Source organism: Haemaphysalis longicornis, unplaced genomic scaffold (genome assembly GCF_048455015.1).
Source record: "Haemaphysalis longicornis isolate Haplotype H1 unplaced genomic scaffold, Haemaphysalis longicornis Haplotype H1 scaffold_1, whole genome shotgun sequence".
Taxonomy (NCBI): domain Eukaryota; kingdom Metazoa; phylum Arthropoda; class Arachnida; order Ixodida; family Ixodidae; genus Haemaphysalis; species Haemaphysalis longicornis.
In genome coordinates this window covers 25711740-25730637 of record NW_027526203.1, presented here as the reverse complement: position 1 = coordinate 25730637, position 18898 = coordinate 25711740, and positions in this window count along the sequence as shown.

The window sequence follows — 18898 nt, the reverse complement described above, 5'->3', positions numbered from 1 at the left end:
GAAATGGCCCATATAATATCCAGGCACTCTTTTTCGGAGGCAGAGTAGTTTTAAAGCAAAGCTTTTTACCTCTACCACCCAAGGGTTCTGTCGCGACCGTTGGTGTCACCAGAAAACTCCAGCGAACAAATAAAATAATTTACTGGCACCGCCGGGAACCGAACATGATACTAAAAGACTAACAAAGCGAGAGCCCGTTGTCCTACCGATTTAGCTACGAGCCCACGCAAAGACGGGGAAGACAGGAGGTGTACTCACAAAGAATATCTACGGGTTTACCCCCTGCGTTCTCGCTGAATGCCACGTGGAAGCGTCACGCGACCACTCACGCCCGTCAAGCGGTCCTGTGCTCACCTTGCTCATGTGAAAAGAGCTACAAAAATTAAATGAAGCTCACACCAATGCATGGCAAGTCACTTCTAGTACGCCAATGTGCTAAAACCTGTGGCCTCCAGTGTTCGCGTAAAAAATTACAGCTTCTTGTCGTTGGCCCTCAAGCCAAACGAAGGAATACATTGAAATACTCCTTGATGGCCGGGCCACCATTCCAAGCCCCAGCATCAAGATCCTGGGCCTACATCTCAAGGCTAACACCAAGGGTGACGTCTCCTTGCAGTGCCTCAAAAACAGCAATAATCAAATCATACACATGCTCAGGCGAGTTGCCACCAAGAAGCGAGGCCTAAAAGAATCCGGTACCTTTCGATTAATTGAAGCGTAAGTTCTCTCGAGAGTTACTTACGACCAACCCCTATCTTCTTCTCGACGAGGTAGACATAGAGATGCTTTATATAATGATTAGAAAGGCGGTCGAGCAGGCCATTGGTCTCCTCATGAGTGCATCCACACATAGGGTGCATAGCAATGGGGCTCCACAACACTGTGGAAGAGCTGATAGAAGGCCATCTTTCTAACCAGAAGGTCCGACTCAGAACTGCGGTGGGTAACCGCATGCTTCACCAGATTGGGTGGGTAGCCCAGAATGTCACTCCGTTTGACGTATTCCCAGACCCTTGGCGACAAATTTTAAGATGCTCCCTTTGCTTAGAAATATGAACCCCTCACATGACGAAGGTCACCGAAAAGCACGGGCTCAAGCGCTAAACGCCACCCTCGGTGGGGATCATGCAGTTATCTACACTGACGCCTCCAAACATCGAGGGCAGCAATACGCCATCATCGTGGCTACCTCCAGAACGTGGCTACCTCCATCGTGGCTACCTCCAAGCGTGTACCTCGCTTAGGACCCAAGAAATGACGGCAGCAGAAGAGGCAGCCGTCACCTTGGCTCTCACGCAACCAGGGGCTCGGAGGGTAGTAACAGATTCCCAGCAAGCCTAGTGGAATTACCAGTGGGGTTGGGTGTCCTGACCTGCACTGCGCGTGTTAAAAGCCACTCCCCAAACGCTTCCATTCTGCTCATCTGGACACCCCCTAACACTTAAATGGAGGGCAAAAAATGCGCCCACCGAACAAGCCTGCGCTTTTACCTCCAGTGCTATGTAGCTGCACGAGGAAAGTCACCCGCTTCTCACGTTCAGGGAGATAACCCATCATTATGCCTTCGGAGACAGACCGTATCTTCACCTTTTCAGAGGCGAAGATACGAAGAAACACGCCTTTCAGAGAACAACAAAGTACCCTACGGCTCATACAATACGGGTCCTTCCCACAGCCTACGCGTCTTCGCTTAAGATAACCGAATTGCTACGAGGCTGAATGTAAATTTTTCTGAGAAGTAGGAACACTCCGGCTCGTAATCGTGGTATGCTTCTTTAACCCTGAGCACCCTCCTCTCTTTCTGTGAACTACCCAACAAGAGCAATGGGAGATGCTGCTGTCCAGGACCTCTCTACCTACCCAGCTTCAGCAGGTGGACAGAACATAGGCCGCGCGGACTGCATATCGGTCCCACAGAAGTAGGAATCACTCCCCAGGGCTGCACTCTGGGCCGTTCAGAAATCTGAACAGAAGTATTTCTTTCTCGTCCTCCTCCTTCTCTGCCGCAAACTCGCCGCCTTCGTCCGCGGCGCAAAGACGGAGAAGTCAGATCGTCTTACACCGGGTTGGAGCTTACATTAATTTTATAAAATGTTTCCACTCTTGTGCTACACCAATACAACTCCATCAAACACCGTTTATGCATCATGCATTGATTTACCCTTACCAAGAATATCTCTTTGAAGTAATAAATGGTGTGGTTAAGTGCAATTCACTTCTCTCTGGTTTTACTATTTGTAGAGCGACGTGAGTGATTTTAAGTGACGTCGCATTTGTAGTCGTTAAGGCTGCCGTTTACAGCTTTGCTTTCCAACCACATTCACGGGGTGGATTGGCGCGATTTTTTTTCCTCTCCTTCGACAGACCACTGCTGGCAAAGGCGTTTACGTTTTCGCACCCGCTTAGTTGTTGGACAAGGACGGCACCCAAGCCTATAGCACTGGCGCCCGTGTGTTTTTAAAGCAAAGCTTTCTACCTCTACCCCCCAAGGGTCCTTTCGCGACCGTTGGTGTCACCAGAAAACTCCAGCGAACAAATAAAAGAATTTACCGGAACCGCCGGGAATCGAACCTGGAACTAATAGACTAACAAACCGAGAGCCCGTTGTCTTACCGATTCAGCTACGAGCCCACGTGAACACGGGACGACATATGGTGTACTCACCAAGCACGTCTACGGGTTTACCCCCTGCCTTCTCGCTGAATGCCACGCGAAAGCGTCACACGACCACTCACGCCCGTCTAGCGGCCCTGTGCGCACCTTGCTCATGTGCTAATAGTTACAAAAATTAAAGGAAGCTCACACCAATCCATGGCATCTCACTTTTAGTACGCCAATGTGCTAAAGCCTGTGGCCTCCAGTGTTCACGTAAAAAATCACAGCTCCTTGTCGTCCGCCCTCACGCCAAATCAAGGAATACATTCAAATACTCCTTGATGACCAGGCCATCACTCCAAACCGCAGCATCAAGATCCTGGTCCTACATTTCCAGGCCAACACCAAGAGTCACGTCTCCTTGCAGCGCCTGAAAAACAGCATTAATCTAATCATACACATGATCAGGCGAGTTGCCACCAAGAAGCGAGGCCTAAAAGAATCCGGTACCTTTCGATTAATTGAAGCGTAAGTTCTCTCGAGTGTTACTTACGACAAACCCCTATCTTCTTCTCGACGAGGTAGACATAGAGATGTTTTATATAATGATTAGAAAGGCGGTTGAGCAGGCCACTGGTCTTCTCATGAGTGCGTCCACACTGAGGCTGCTTAGCACGGGCTCCACAACACGGTGGAAGAGCTGATAGAAGGCCATCTTTCTAACCAGAAGGTCCGACTCAGAACTGCGGTGGGTAATCGCATGCTTCACCAGATTGGCTGGGCAGCCCAGAATGCCACTCCGATTGACGTACTTCCAGACTCTTGGCGACTAAAACTAAAGATGCTCCCTTTGCTTAGAAATATGAACCCCTCACATGACGAGAGTCACCGAAAAGCACGGGCTCAAGCGCTAAGCACCACCCTCGGTGGGGCTCATGCAGTTATCTACACAGACTTCTCCTAACATCGAGGGCAGCAACACGCCATCATTGTGGCTACCTCCAGAGCCAACCTCCTTGCGTGTACCTCGCTTAGGACCCAACAAATGACGGCAGCAGAAGAGGCAGCCATCACCTTGGCTCTCACTCAACCAGGGGTTCGGAGGGTAGTCACCGATTCCCAACAAGCCTACTGGAATTACCAGTCGGGTTGGGTGTCCTGACCTGCATTGTGCGTGCTAAAAAACCACTCCCCAAACGGTTCCATTCAGCTCGTCTGGACACCGCCTCACGCTTCAATGGAGGGCAACAAATACGCCCACCCAACAAGCCTGCGCTTTTACCTCCCATGCTATGGAGCTGCACGAGGACAGTCACCTGCTTGTTACGTCCAGGGAGATAATCCAGCATTATCGACTTCTGAGACAGACCGTACCTTCACCTTACCCTGACCTTTCCACAGAACAACAAAGTACCCTACGGCTCATACAATCCGGGCTCCTTCTCACAGCCTACGTGTCTTCACGTAATGCATCCGAATCGCTACGACTCTGAATGTAAATTTTTCTCAGAAGTAGGAATACTCCGCCCCGTAATCGGGGTGTGCGACTTTAGCAGTGAGCAACCTCCTCTCTTTCCGTCATCTACCCAACAAGAGCAATGGGAGATGCTGCTGTCCAGGCCCTCTCTACCTACCCAGCTTCAGCGGGTGGACAGAACACAGGCTGCTCGGACTGCATATGGGCCCCACAGAAGAAGGAACCACTCCCCAAGGCTGCACTCTGGGCCGTTCAGAAATCTGAACAGAAGTAGTTCTTCCTCCTCCTTCTCAGCCGCAAGTCTCGTCGCCTCCGTCCGCGGCGCAGAGACGGAGAATAAGGGCTTGTGTTCGGGCTAGTTGGTGTTCCATAACTACTTCTTAAGCGCCAAAAAATACAGATACATAGAATGAGACAGGGTCACGCGCTATCCCGTGTCCCTGTCTCATTCTATGTCCCTGTACTTTTTGGCGCTTAAGAAGTAGTTAGAGATGGAGAAGTCAGATCGTCTAACACCGGGTTGGAGCTTACTTTGATTTTACAAAAAAAAAAGTTTCCACCCTTGCTACACCAATACAACTCAACCAAACACCGTTCATGCATCATGCATTGATTTAACCTTACCAAGAATATCTATTTGAAGTAATAAATGGTGTGGTTAAGTGCATTTCACTTCTCTCTGGTTTTACTATTTGTAGAGCGATGTGAGTGATTTTAAGTGACGTCGCATGAGTAATCGTTATGGGTGCCGTTTACAGCTTTGCTTTCCAACCACATTCACGGGGTGGATTGGCGCGATTGTTTTTCCGTTTCGGCGTTTTCGTCGAAATGAGCGAGCACGGGCGGGCTTTGCAGGTGTTTCTAAAGCAAAGCTTTCTACGTCTACCCGCCAAGGGTTCCTTCGCGACCGTTGGTGTCACCAGAAAACTCCAGCGAACAAATAAAAGAATTCACTCGCACCGCCGGGAATCGAACCTGGAACTAATAGACTAACAAATCGAGAGCCCGTTGTCTTACCGATTTAGCTACGAGCCCACGCGAAGACGGGGAAGAGAGGTGGTGTACTCACCAAGCACATCTATGGGTTTACCCCCTGCGTTCTCGCTGAATGCCACGTGAAAGCGTCACGCGACCACTCACGCCCTTCTAGCGGCCCTGTGCGCACCTTGCTCATGTGAGAAGAGTTACAAAAATTAGAGGAAGCTCACACCAATGCATGGCATCTCACTTCTAGTACGCCAATATGCTAAAGCCTGTGGCCTCCAGTGTTCACGTAAAAAATCACAGCTCCTTGTCGTCCGCCCTCACGCCAAATCAAGGAATACATTCAAATATTCCTTGATGGCCAGGCCATCACTCCAAGCCCCCGCATCAAGATCCTGGGCCTACCTCTCGAGGCTAACACCAAGAGTGACGTCTCCTTGCAGCGCCACAAAAACAGCTATAATTAAATCATATACATGATCAGGCGAGATGCCACCAAGAAGCGAGGTAGTCCAGGGTTCGACGAAATTCCGTCTGGTCAAGTCGTAAGTTTATAACAAGAAGCGAGGTCTAAAGAAATCCGGTACCTATCGATTAATTGAAGCTTTTGTCCTCTCGAGAGTCACGTGCGTCAACCCCCTGTCTTCTTCTCGACAAGGAAGACATAGAGATGCTTTATATAATGATTAGAAAGGCGGTCGAGCAGGCCATTGCTCTTCTCATGAGTGCGTCCACACAGAGGCTGGTTAGCACGGGGCTCCACAACACGGTGGAAGAGCTGATAGAGGGCCATCTTTCTGACCTGAAGGTCCGGCTCAGAACTGCGGTGGGTAACTGCATGCTTCACCAGATTGGCTGGGCAGCCGAGAATTCTCTCTGGTTTTACTGTTTGTAGAGCGATTTGAGTGAATTTAAGCGACGTCGCAAGGGTAATCGAAATGATTGTCGTTTACAGCTTTGCTTTCCAACCACATTCACGGGGTGGATTGGCGCGATTTTTTTTTGCAGCTCGCAGAATGCCTTTTCTTGGTCGTCTTCCCAGCTGAAAGGGGTGCTGTCGTCGTCAAGCGCGTGAGCGGCTCTGCAATGCGTGCGAAGTTTGCGACGAAGCGGCGGTAGTATGCGCACACTCTAAGAAATCTGCGCACGCCCTTCTTATCTTTCGGCCTTGGGAAGTTCGCTATGGCTGAAGTTTTCGCCGTGTCAGGCATGACTCCCGGTGCATTGACGACATGGCCTAAAACGTCAGTTCCTCGTACGCGAAGCGGCACTTTTCAGGCTTCAGCGTTAACCCCGACGTACGGATGGCCTCGAGTACCGACTGCAACCTTGCGAGGTGTTCGTCGAAAGTCCGGGAGAATACCACAACGTCGTCGAGGTATACGAGGCAGGTGTGCCACTTCAGGACAGCTAGCACAATGTCCATGACTCTTTGGAACGTTGCTGGTGCCGTGCATAGCCCAAACGGCATCACCTTGAACTCGTATAGGCCGTCCGGGGTTATGAATGCAGTCTTCTCTCGATCTCTCTCGTCCACTTCAATTTGCCAGTAGCCTGCATTCAGATCCATCGATGAGAAGTACCTCGCATGGCAGAGGTGGTCGAGGGCGTCGTCGACTCTGTGTGCAGTCTTTTTTCTTCACGAGTACGACCAGCGCAGCCCACGGACTTTTCGATGGCTGTATAATGTCGTCGTTGAGCATGTCGTCGAGTTAAGTCCGGATGGCTTCGCGCTCGTGTGAAGAGACGCGGTACGGTGACTGTAGGGTAGGTCGGCCTCCATCCTCGGTTATTATCCGGTGCTTCGGCAGAGCTGTTTGACGTAACTTTGAGTTCGACGAAAAACACTCGCTGTAGCGACGCAGCAAAGCCAATAACTTGTTCCTTTCTTCTTCCGGTAGCGCCGGATTAACGTCGAACGGGTGCGGAAGCTTGAAGGTATCGTCGGGTGCGCGTTCAAAGTCGGCCACTGCTATCACGTCACTTGCTTGTTGCGTTTCTTCGACGAACGCAATTGCAGCGCCCTTGTTTAAATGCTGGTACTCCTCGGTGAAATTGGTGACCAAAACGTGAGATTTGCGCTGCTTAAACCGTGCAATGCCTCTTGCGACAGACACACAGCGGTCAAGAAGCAACCTTTGGTCACTCTCCACGATAGCGTCGACATCGGGAGCAGCACAGCACCTGCACAGTAGACGGTGATCATCAAGCTTGCGCGGGGTGGCAGGGTGACGTGATCATCGGCGATCCTTACAGCTGCACGGTGTTCGGGGCTCGATTCTGGCGTCATGGAGTGGTCGGAGGAAAATGTTATCGACTTCGTCTGCAGATCGATTATTGCGCCGTTGTCCGTCAAAAAGTCCATTCCCAGAATTACGTCGCGGAGCAGTTGGGCAAAACGACGAACACCGCAGGGTACGTCGTGCCGTCTATGGTGACGCGCGATGTTCACGTTCCACTTGGCATCACGAGGTGGCCTCCTGCTGTGCGTATGAGCGGAGCGTCCCATCTGGTCATAACTTTCTTCAGCTTAGACGCAGATGGTTCGCTCATTACGGAGTAGTCGGCTCCCGTGTCTACGAGGGCGACTACATCAAAACCGTCGATGGACACCTTGACGTCGGATGCCGCCTTCCTCGGGTTCCGGGTGCGTCGGGGCGTAGCATTTCGGCTTGTGCGTGTCGACGGTGGGGCACTGTGCGTCGTCGTTGTCGACGTCTTCTCAGCGGACGTCTCGGTCAGGTCGGGTAAGCGTCGCGGCGTATAGCTGTCGTCGTGTTCGCGAGTCTCGTCAGGGTTAGGTCGGGTCGTTGGGATGAGGGCAGGTCTTGAATCACTGTCTTCGGCGCGTCCTTGCGTTGTTGGAGGTTTTCCGGTTTTTCGCCGTAGAGCAACTTCACCTACAGAAGTTGCTGCTTTTAGTTTCCTCCGCGTGGGCTGGGGGACCTTCCACGGGCGAAGTCAGCGTTGCTACGGCGGTTCGGCGATTGGTATGGGTAGGGCGACAGCGAACGGTTGAAACGCGGTGGGCCACGGCTGATTTCAGATAGATACTAGTCGATCTCACGTGGTCGTTGGCCAGGAGGAGGGCGAGGTGCGTCGACGGAGAAACCACGCAGTCCGAGTCTCTTGTATGGGCAGCGACGGTAGATGTGGTCAGCCTCTTCCGCAGTGGTAGCACAGAGGACGGTTATCGGGAGTTCGGGTGAGAGTGGGCGGCGGTACGGTGGGGCCTCTTGACAGCGTGTTGGAGCAGGGCGGGGTCGACGAACAGCCGCGGAGTATGTCATAGCTTGTGGCTCTCTGGGTACTTCGGATGGCGTAGAAGTTCCCAACGCTTGTTGCACTTCTCTAATCACGTCGGTGAGGGAAGCGACTTGGGACTGCGGCGGCGTTGGGAGAAGTTTCCGCAGCTCCTCTCTCACTATTGCGCGGATAGTCTCGCGTAGGCTGTCAGCCGGGATCCGCGTGCTGTCAAAGTAGTTCGCATTTGCCGCGCCAACAAAGTTGCGGTCATACTGCTTTGCACGCATTTCGAGGGCTTTCTCAATGGTGCTGGCTTCGGTCACGAATTCGGCGATGGTTTTCGGCGGATTTCGGACAAGTCCAGCGAACAGTTCCTCCTTCACTCTGCGCATTAAGAAGCGAAACTTCTTTTCTTCCGTCATTTCGTGGTCCGCGCGGCGAAATAGCTGCTTCATCTCCTCAACGAAGATCACGACTCTTCGTTGGGGTGTTGCGTGCGCGTTTCCAACAAAAGGGTGGCTCTTTCTTTCCGCACGACGGTAGTGAAGGTCTTAGTGAACTCGCTTTTGAACTGAGCCCAGTTTGTCAAGGAGCTCTCGTGGTTCTCGAACCAAGTGCGAGCCTAATCTTCCAAGTAAAAGAAAACATGCCGGAACGTTTCTGCGTCTTCCCACCTGTTGAATTTCCGGAGGCGCTCCAGTTTCTCCAACCATTCTTCTGGGTCTTCTGCGGGGGCTCCTCGGAATGATGGCGGATCCCGTGGCTGCTGCAGAACGACGAGACGATCGGCTTGGTTGACCATGGTGCTGGTTGCGACGTCTTTCTTGTTCGCTTTCTCCGGTCGCAGACCGAATTCGGGTGGTAAATCTTGCCAGGGGAGGCTGGCTCTTGTTGGACTGGCTTGGCGGCTTTCAGAGGTTGTAGTGGGCATGAAGAGTGCTAACCCGCACCTCCACCAGATGTCACGAAGCCAAGGACGACGCAGTTGTTTGGAAAAGAAACACGTTTATTGGAGCGAATTTCTAATCCCCCAACAACTGAAAAGAATACAGAGGCGGAGAAGCAGCGGTCAACAAAGTGACGTACGTGCGTAGGCGAGCGTCGCAGAATCGAATGACGCGGCGTCTGCTGTGCAGGCTTTTATCTTTCGGAGCGAGATTTTCTGGAACCGTCGATTCGCATCCCGAACATTGTAGATCACAGAAGAATATTCTGGGCTAGCGGCGTTAGGGCGAAACACTCTGCTTATTTGAATGAGATAGCCCGGGCGGCATAAAAATAAAGAATGGAACACGCGCTTCGCATGGAACACAGATAACAGAGCCGGGCGCGGCCGTGCAGTAAAAACAAACAATAAATAAACAAACCCGTACATGGTTCGCGGCAATATTATAATCAGAAAAGAACTAAAATAAAGCCCACTGTATAGATTCTCATCACTTAGGTTTTCAAAGACTTTGCAGTACTCCCACAGTTCTGTCTCCGCTGCAAGCTCGGTTTGCCAAACGACAAATGGCGCCACATGACCGAGTTAAAAAAAAATTGGCGCCAATCCACTCGGTGAATGTGGTTTGAAAGCAAAGCTGTAAACGGCACCTACAACGATTATCGATGCGACATCACAAATTCACTCACGTCGCTCTACAAATCCTTAAACCAGAGAGAAGTGAAATGTACTTAACCACACCCTGTATTACTTCAAAGAGATATTCTTGCGCAGGTAAAATTATTGCATGAGGAATGAATGGTGGTTGGTTGAGTTGTATTGGTGTAGCACATCAGTGGAAACTTTTTTTATAAAATAAAAGCTCAAACCCGGTGTCAGACGATTTCACTTCTCCGTCTTTGCCGTAGCGGACGGAGGCGATGAGATCGGTGGCATAGACGGTGGAGGAGAAGGAGGAGGAAAGGAGAACGAGGAGGAGGAGGAAGAGGAGGTGGAGGCGGAGGAGCTGGAGCTGGAGGAGGAAACACTTTATTAGGACTTCTGAACGGCCCAAAGTGCGGTCCAGGAGAGTGGTTCCTTCTTCACTGTAGCCCATATTCAGTCCGCGCCGCCTGTCCACCAGTTGAAGTTGGGTAGGTAGAGAAGGGCTGGATAGCAGCATCTCCCATTGCTCTTGTTAGGTAGCTGACAAAAACAGAGGAGGTGCTCAGGGCTAAAGTTGCACACCCCGATTATGTGGCAGAGTGTACCTACTTTTGAGCAAAATTTACATGCAGCGTCTTAGCGATTCGGATGCATTAAGTGAACACGCATCCGCTGTGGGAAGGAGCCGGATTATATGAGCCGTAGGGTAGTTTGTTGTTCTATGGAAAGGTCAGTGTAAGCCAAAGGTAGAGTCTGCCTCAGATAGCGATAATTCTGGTTTATGTCCCTGATTGAGACAAGCGGGTGACTGCCCTCGTGCAGCTCCATAGCACTGAGGGTGAAAGTGCAGGCTTGGTGGGCGTAATTCGTTGCGCTCCATAGAAACGTGAGCAGGTGTCCAGATGAGCTGAATGGAACCATTTCAGGAGTGGTTTTTTAGCACACGCAGTGCAGGTCGGGACACCAAACCCGACAGGTAGTTCTGTTAGGCTTGTTGGGAATTTGTGACTACTTTACAAACCCTTGGTTGAGAGCCAAGGTGACGGCTGCCTCTTCTGTTGCCATCATGTCTTCGGTCTTGAGTGTGGCACAGCAAGGAGGTTGGTTCTGGAGGCAGACACGATGATGACGTACTGCTGCACTCTATGTTTGGAGGCGTCAGTGTAGAAAACTGCATGATCTCCACCGCTGGTGATGTTGAGCGCTTGAGCCCGTGCTTGTCGGTGACCCTCGTCATCTGAGGGGTTCATATGTCTAAGCAAAGGGAGCATATTTTTTTCTTGTCGCCAAAAGCCCAGGAGTACATCAAGCGGAGTGATATTCTGTGCTGCCCAGCCAATCTGGTGAAAGATTCAGCAAACCGCCGCAGTTATGCTCATTCGGAGCTTCTGGGTAGAAAGATGACCACCTCTCAGCTTTTTAGAGCCCCGTGATAAGCAGCCTCTCTGAGCGCCCTCATGGGAAGACAAATGGCTTGCTCAACCGCCATTCTAATCATTATATAAAGCATCTTTATGTCCTCCTTGCCGAGAAGAAGACAGGGGGTTGACGTAAGTGATTCTGGAGAAGACGAAAGCTAATCGAACGGTGTCGGATTCCTTGAGGCCTCGCGTCTTGGTTGTAACTCGGCGGATCATGTTTATAATTTATTAATGTCGTGTTTGACGAACTGCAAGGATATGTTACTCTTGGTGTTGTCCTGAAGATGTAGGCCCAGGATTTTGATGCTGGGGCATGGAGTGATGGCCTGGCCATCAAGGAGTATTTGAATGTGTTTCTTGAGGTATCGCCTGGCGTGATGGCGGACGACAAGGAACTGATATTTTTTTACGCGAACACTGCAAGCCACAGGCCCATTGACGTCGTACTAGAAGTGAGACGCCATGGGTTAGTGTGTGCTTCCTTTAATCGCTATCGCGTAGAATTTAGCGAGAAGTCAGGCGTTAAGCCGTAGATGTGCTTGGTAAGTGCACCACTTGTCTTTGCCGTCTCTGTGTGGGCTCGTAGCTGAATCGGTGAGACTACGGGCTCTTGGTTTGTTATTCTGTTAGTTCCAGGTTCGATCCCTGGTGGTGCAGTAAATTCTTTTATTTCTTTCCGGGAGTTTTCTGGTGACACCAACGGTCGCGAAAGAACCCTTGGGGGGTAGAGGTAGAAAGCTTTGCTTTAAAATCGCGCCAATCCACCCCGTGAATGTGGTTGGAATGGAAAGCTGTCAATGACAATCACATCGATTACCCTTGCGACGTCGCTTAAATTCACTCACATCGCTCTACAAATAGTAAAACCAGAGAGAAGGGAAATGCACTTAACCACACCATTTATTACTTCAAAGAGATATTCTTGGAAAGGTTAAATCAATGCATGGTGCATGAACAGTGTTTGGTTTAGTTGTATTGGTGTTTGCACATGAGTGGAAACTTTTTTGATAAAATTAAAGTAAGCTCCAACCCCGGTGTTAGACAATCTGACTTCTCCGTCTCTGCGCCGCGAACGGAGGCGACGAGATTTGCGGCAGAGAAGGAACAGGAGGAGGAAGAAAAACTTCAGTTCAGATTTCTGAACGGCCCAGAGTGCAGCCCTGGGGAGTTATTCCTTATTCTGTGGGGCCCATATGCATTCCGCGCGGCCTGTGTTCTGTCCACCCGCTGAAGCTGGGTAGGTAGAGAGGGCCTGGACAGCAGCATCTCCCATTGCTCTTGTTGGGTTGTTGAACGAAAGGGAGGAGGGTGCTCAGGGCTAAAGCCGCACACCCCGATTACTGGGCGGAGTGTTCCTACTTCTGAGCAAAATTTACATTCAGCGTCGTAGCGATACGGATGCATTAAGTGAACACGCGTAGGCTGTGGGAAGGAGCCCGGATTCTATGAGCCGTAGGGCAGTTTGTTGTTCTCTGGAAAGGTCAGGGTAAGGCGAATGTACGGTCTGTCTCAGAAGGCGATAATGCTGGGTTATCTCCCTGAACGTGACAAGCGGGTGACTCTCCTCGTGCAGTTCGATAGCACGGGACGTAATAGCGCAGGCTTGTTGGGTGGGCGTATTCGTTGCCCTCCATTGAAGTGTGAGAGGGTGTCCAGATGAGCTGAATGGAACCGTTTGAGGAGTGGTTTTTTAACACGCGCAGTGCATGTCAGGACACCCAACCCGCCTGGTAATTCCAGTAGGCTTGCTGGGAATCGGTGACTACCCACCGAACCCCTGGTTGAGTGAGAGCCAACGTGATGGCAGCTTGGGGCTTGAGTGAGCACACGTGTTGAGGGTGGTTTTGCTGGTAGCAACGATGATGGCGTATTGCTACCCTCGATGTTTGGAGGCGTCTGTGTAGATAACTGCATGATCCCCGCCGAGGGTGGTGTTTAGCGCTTGAGCGCGTGCTTTCCGGTGACCCTCGTCATGTGCCGGGTTCATATTTCTAAGCAAAGGGATCATCTTTAGTTTTAGTCGCCAAGAGTCTGGGAGTACGTCAAGCGGAGTGACATTCTGGGCTGCCCAGCCAATCTGGTGAAGTTCTGAGTCGGACCTTCACCGCAGTTCTGAGTCGGACCTTCAGGTTAGAAAGATGGCCCTCTATTAGCTCTTCCACCGTGTTGTGGAGGCCCGTGCTAACCAGCCTCTGTGTGGACGCACTCATCAGAAGAGCAATGGCCTGCTCGACCGCCTTTCTAATCCTTATATAAAGCATCTCTATGTCTTCCTCGTCGAGAAGAAGACAGGGGTTTGACGTAAGTGACTCTCGAGAGGACAAAAGCTTCAATTAATCGAAAGGTACCGGATTACTTTAGACCTCGCTTCTTGTTATAAACATACGACTTGACCAGACGGAATTCCGTCGAACCCTGGACTACCTCGCTTCTTGGTGGCAACTCGCCTGATCATGTATATGATTTAATTATAGCTGTTTTTGAGGCGCTGCAAGGAGACGTCACTCTTGGTGTTAGCCTCGAGAGGTAGGCCCAGGATCTTGATGCGGAGGCTTGGAGTGATGGCCTGGCCATCAAGGAGTATTTGAATGTATTCCTTGATTTGGCGTGAGCGCGGACGACATGGAGCTGTGATTTGTTACGTGAACACTGGAGGCCACAGGCTTTAGCATATTGGCGTACTAGAAGTGAGATGCCATGCATTGGTGTGAGCTTCCTCTATTTTTTGTAACTCTTCTCACATGAGCAAGGTGCGCACAGGGCCGCTATACGGGCGTAAGTGGTCGCGTGACGCTTTCACGTGGCATTCAGCGAGAACGCAGGGGGTAAACCCGTAGATGTGCTTGGCGAGTACACCACCTGTCTTCCCCGTCTTCGCGTGGGCTCGTAGCTAAATCGGTAAGACAACGGGCTCTCGATTTGTTAGTCTATTAGTTCCAGGTTCGATTCCCGGCGGTGCCAGTAAATTGTTTTATTTGTTCGCTGGAGTTTTCTGGTGACACCAACGGTCGCGAAAGAACCCTTGGTGTGTAGAGGTAAAAAGCTTTGCTTTGAAATCACCATGCAAATGATGATATTGTAGGGTTTAATGCGCCGACGCAATGCAGGTGATGAGTCGCGCCGTTGTGGAGGGCTCCGGATTAATTTCGACCACTTGAGATCTTTAACATGCGTCGAAATCTCGTTCACACGGGCGTCCTTGCTTTTCGCCTTCATCACAAAAGCGGTCGCCGCGGCCGGGAATCGAACCCGCGACCTCGTGCTCCTCAGCGAAACGGTTTAGCCACTGAGCCACCACGGCAGGTACCATGCAAATCAGTGCGGTTGTCCTCCAAGGGAACACTAACATAAGAATGCTCACTGTGGCTCTGGCGGCAAGCCGTGGTGTCAAACTCACAACCGCCAAAAAATGTTGAACCAATTAACCAATATTTAACCAATCTTTAGCCCACAAAAAAAAAACGCCCAACCAAGACGAAAGCAAGAAAACGAGAAGAAGCGATAAGACTCATGCAGCCACTGATATTGATCTGAACATTGCAAACCCTACGGTACACTCTTAGTCAATTCCTGGTTATACTATCCGCATGCTGGCGGTCCGCCGCGTCAATTTAAAGCCGCTTATAGAGCGGCGGTTCATGCGGCCTCGATCGCAAGCGGCCCGCCAAACACGCGGCCCACCGAACACGCGGCCCGGTGTTTAAGCGGCCCCCTTGAGGGCCGCCTAACCAGAGGGCCAACAAAACCCTGGGCCGTGTGTTCGGTGGGCCGCTGGCCGTAATATTTCTACGCGGCCCATTATGCTAACCTATTCCCGCTTACGAAGCGGCCCCCAAATCATACGGCCCCTCAAATAAGCGGCCTTGTTGCTTTTCACGAAAAAAAAAATCCACACAGGCAGAATTGATTTTATCCGTTTTTCCCTCGCATTGCCAGGACAATTCCAACCCACCGTGACGAATGCTCTAACACATGTTACATCATGCGAGACATGTAAGCACATAGACGTTACCCTGAGGAGAATCGAACCTGGGTCTACTACAACACATCAAAATGCGCCACGACACACGGGCTGCTGGGGAGTGCAAAAATGGGCTTATAAGTATTCTGCATGCTGTTGCGCGTCAAGCAGGAGTCTTAAATAACACATTTGGCGGCGAGTGGCTTTTTTTGACCATCATTTTTGAATCGCTCTACCAAAAAGGCATAATACTGCGGTTTGCGGGAATTTAAGCACACGGGTACGAGCGGAAACCTTTTTTAATACTGTGTGCCCGTTCCAGCATTATGATGTGCCGTGCGGGGATTTATTCCATCGATGCAAACGGAATTGATAACAGTTATTCTGCCTTGTTACCAAGAATATTCTTGGCCATTGGCGGAAAGTGCCCCCCGAAGACAATGCTTGAAAATAACTAACACGTTAGGCGTACTGTTGTACTGAAAATAAGAGCTGTCTCGTCACGAGTGGCAAGTATACCAAACATGAAATGGTGTACTGAATTTTTTCGGCTCGTCGTAGCTCTTCTGATGGTGCGGTTACATGCCTTGACCTTTGTTTTTGTAATAGGGGGGTAGTAAAATACGCATCTGGTAATGTAATGAACCAATATTAAATCACTCACTCTACCTTACATTGTGTCGCTACGCCTGCAGAACTGCTGCGTTGACGCCCAGGTAAAGAGCTGTAGGAAGGTCAGATACTGCGTTTTCTTTTATGGATCGGAGCACACAAATAATATCTTAGTGGTTTCTCGCGCAGACCGGATAGGTGCTCGGCCGTGTGACTTTAACACCTTGCATTTCCAGAAAAATGCAGGTTTCGCGGAAGTTCAACCTTTAATCGTTATGATATCGTAAAGGAAGATCATTGGTCAAACGAAATCTTCAGAAACTAAAAATTAAGAAACATGTAAAAAAATGACGGAAAATGGCGAACCGTGCATTTCCACAATAATGGAGATTTAGCGGAAATTCAACTTGTAATCGTTATCATAGCGTAGATGGAGATAATTGGACGACCACAATTTTGAAAAACTAAAGAACAAAAAATAATAATGTGAAAAATGCTGAGCCTTGTAATGCCCTTTATTTACAAAAAATGCAAATTTGGCGCAAGTAACACCTGTGATCTTTATAATAGTGTAAATGGAGATAATTGGACGTACAGGACTTAGAAAAACCAAGAAAATTGGATCTAAAAGTCTCACACTCAAGAAAAGCGGAATAAGAATGCTGCGCATTAGTAGACAATGCTCTGAATTTTAGGCAATTTTTTAAGAGGCCTCGTTTCATTCGCGCGTAATTCATGCACTTTTGCGGGAAACCTATCGACATGTACTACTCCTTCCTTCCTACACCCCCAATGACAGACTCCTAGCCCTAGGCGTCCACAATACCATCAGAGAGCACCTAGACGCTCACCACACGTCCCAAGTCACGCGGCTAGCCTCGTGTCCAACAGGCCACTACATCCTACAAGCTACTAACACCACGATGGCCGAGGAGGCGGCTATTGCCATTGCGCTTTCCCAGCACCCCAAGACCCTCTCTGTCCTCTCTGATTCGCAGACAGCCATTCGCCATTTTCCCTGGGACTACATCTCCCCAGAAGCACTGAAAAGTCTGAAAACCCATCCCCCAACCGACACCGTGTGTCTGTTGTGGACTCAAGACCACACAGGCGTAGGCGCTAATTAGGTGGCGAACGTACGTGCTCGTGAACTAGTAGACCGAGCCACCGCTTCATTTATGCCTAAACGCGGTGTCCCTTTTGATAGTCCCGGCTCCTGCACTACAGTGACATGTTGTATCCGTTTATTTTAGACAATTTTCAAAACTGCCTTGGATGGCATGGCAAAAGGCAAACAAAACTGCCTGACGGGGCCTGATATCACCTTCACTACCGCCTCCACCGCCGCCAGTACCCTCCACCGCACCCCCAACTCACCCTAGACGCAGCTTACTTTCTACGCGTCCTGCAGACCCACACCTTCCCCCACCGCACTCAGCTCATTCACACCCACCCACACCTGTTTGACTCCCCAACATGCCTTGCCTGCGGGGCCCTCAACACGCACTATCATTCTTTGTGCGAGTGCCCCACAGACCCCTTTCCCCCCCTTCCTTCCCCCTCCCTCTGGAAGCAGGCGCTGCGCGACCCGGAGGCATCGAGTCAAGACTTGGTGTACACCCGGGCCCTGGCGGTCGCGCCGGCCCTGTGGACCACCCCACCCCCTCACCTGAACCCTGAGCATAAATAAAGTTATTTCTCTCTCTCCGTTATTAACGAGTTAAATTATTGTACACGGGAGAGCAAGGTCGCGGTTCAGCATTTTCAACATTTTCAAGACAGTTCACCAAAACCATAGCATTTGGGCATGAACGCACCCATGTGCGTCGACAGTTTAGACCATATAAAACAATGCCACAAATAAAGGGGTTGCAATTGCTGCAATTGCCCTAAAACATTTTGAATTGGTGCTCTTCTGGAACATCTTCATGACCTCAGTTTTCATGCAAAGAGGTTTTACCTTCATATACTCAGTGTTTTGCCACCTGATTTATCAGGCCTCAATGCACATACCACGGAATAAAAAAACTCCCTATATTCATAATGCCATGTTACAAGCAAAGCTGTAAAGCAAGTATCTGTATACCTTAAACCTATCCAGATCTTGAAGTGAGTCTACTCATAAAAGCTTGGGACACGAAAAGATAACTGAGTTGGGTATGTAAATGTTAAGTATTTTGTCATTCTCGAATTCATGAGCATGCACAAGTATGAGATGAAAATTACATAAATGACACCATGTTGAAGGAACGATGTTTTCTTTTTGGCTAGAAGTTGGAAGGTGAAGGGTTAGAAGCCGTGAACGGTGGCCGTCGGAGCCTTGGTCAAGCTCCGGCCGATTGGCTCCCTGCCTGTCTACCAGGCAGGGAGCTCCGGGACCTCTTTGACTACCAGGGTAAGGTCAAAGGAGAAAGTACCCCCGTCTCCCTGCTTTCCAATGCATCGTATGACATTTTCCAAACCCCCGCCCCCAAACGTGATCGGCCCCAGAAAAGGGGCCGCACCGAAGCTTCATTCCCACCCTTGCCAACAATCGCATCCCAAAAGCCAGATAACTATCCGCGCTTCTTGATTGTTGAATCTCTTGACAAGTCAAATCCTATCTCCTCCCAGTCAGTGTTCCTTATCACCAAATTCCTTGAAGGCATCCTATGCAAGTCTTTCCAAGCCAAGAAACTGAGAACCGGCGAAGTTCTGGTCGAGGTGAACACTCACCAGCAAGCCACAAGCCTCCTTACCCAAAATCGCATGGCAGATCTGGACATCAGAATCACACCACACCGTAGCCTCAATAGCTCTCAGGGTGTGATTTCTGAGCCACATCTGTTAAATGAGACGGAAGCCGATCTGCTCGAAGGTCTGAAAGGCGAGGGCGTGACCGCAGTGAGGCGCATCACCATGCGGCGAGATGATAAGCAGATCATGACAAAGCTTATAATCTTGACATTTGACCGTTCCACACTCCCGGAATCCATCAAAGCGGGTTTCATTCATCGTTCTGTCCGGCCGTA